Source organism: Otolemur garnettii, unplaced genomic scaffold (genome assembly GCF_000181295.1).
Source record: "Otolemur garnettii isolate 467f Iridium unplaced genomic scaffold, OtoGar3 scaffold00023, whole genome shotgun sequence".
Classification (NCBI taxonomy): domain Eukaryota; kingdom Metazoa; phylum Chordata; class Mammalia; order Primates; family Galagidae; genus Otolemur; species Otolemur garnettii.
Window position 1 is genome coordinate 39,541 of NW_003852418.1, and position 1,418 is coordinate 40,958.

Consider the following 1,418-nt stretch of genomic DNA (forward strand, 5'->3'; position numbering starts at 1 on the left):
AGGAGTTGGAGGTTGCTGTGAGCTGTAATGCCATGGCACTCTACCCAGGGGGAAAGCTTGAGGCTCTGTCTCAAAAAAAAAAAAAAAAAAAGAGTTTGAGGTTGCTGTAAACTGTGATGCCACTGCACTCTACCCAGGGTAACAGCTTGAGGTTTCAAAAACAAACAAAAAACCAGAAACGCTCAGCACCTGTAGCTCAGCCACTAAGGTGCCAGCCACATACACCGGCGATGGTGGGTTCGAATCCAGCCTGGGCCTGCCAAACAACAATGACAACTACATCCAAAAAACAGATGGGTGATGTGGTGGGCGCCTGTAGTCCCAGCTACTTGGGAGGCTGAGGCAAAAGAATCGCTTAAGCCCAAGAATTTGAGGTTGCTATGAGCTATGATGCCACAGCACTCTACCGAGGGTGACACCTTGAGACTCTGACTCAGAAATTAAAAAAAAAAAAAGAAAAAGAAAAAGAAAAGAAAACCATAGAAACAAGATAAAATAATTTACGCAAATTATATTATGTTTTACACAGGTAAAAATATGAGTTCTCAAACAAGTAAGGAATTTTCTTTTTTTTTTTTTTTTTATGAGACAGAGTCTCACTATGTCACCTTTAGTAGAGTGCTGTGTTGTCACAGCTCACAGCAACCTCTAACTCTTGGGCTTAGCAATTCTCTTTCCTCAGCCTCCCAAGTGGCTGGGACTACAGGTGCCTGCCATAACACCTGGATATTTTTGTTGTTGTTGTTGCAGGTATCATTGTTGTTTTAGCTGGCCTAGGCTGGGTTTGAACCTACTGGCCTCAGTGTATGTGGCCGCAACCTACCCACTGACCTACAGGTGCTGCTCATAATAGCTAATTTTGCTCAGTGATAGATAAAAACATTATTTAAAATAAATTTATTATATTATATTATTATAATAAATAATGTATTATTTATTTATCATTATATTTTAAAAATATTATTTAAATAAATTTATTTATTTATGTATTTATTTTTTGAGACAGAGCCTTAAGCTGTCACCCCTGGGTAGAGTACCATGGCATCATAAATCACAGCAACCTCCAACTCCTGGGCTCAAGGGAGTCTCCTGCCTCCACCTCCTAAGTAGCTGGGACTACAGGCACCCACTGGCTATTTTTTGGTTGCAGCCATCATTGTTGTTAGGCGGGCCTGGGCTGGATTCGAACCCGCCAGCTCAGGTGTATGTGGCTAGTGCCTTAGCCGCCTGAGCCACAGGCGCTGAACCTAGATCTTAAATTTCTTTTTTTTTTTCTTTTTTTTTTTTGAGACAGAGCCTCAAGCTGTCCCCCTGGGCAGAGTGCAGTGGCATTACAGCTCACAGCAACCTCCAACTCCTGGGCTCAAGCGAGTCTCCTGCCTCCGCCTCCCAAGTAGCTGGGACCACAGGTGCCCGCC

General features: G+C 43.1%; 1 protein-coding gene across 1 annotated transcript in view; it reads right to left on the minus strand.

The window, feature by feature from the left end:
• RBL1 (RB transcriptional corepressor like 1) overlaps nt 1-1,418 on the minus strand; it is a gene marked incomplete at its 3' end in the record, with an annotated part of 71,099 nt that overhangs the window by 36,091 nt on the left and 33,590 nt on the right. The window lies entirely within an intron of this gene.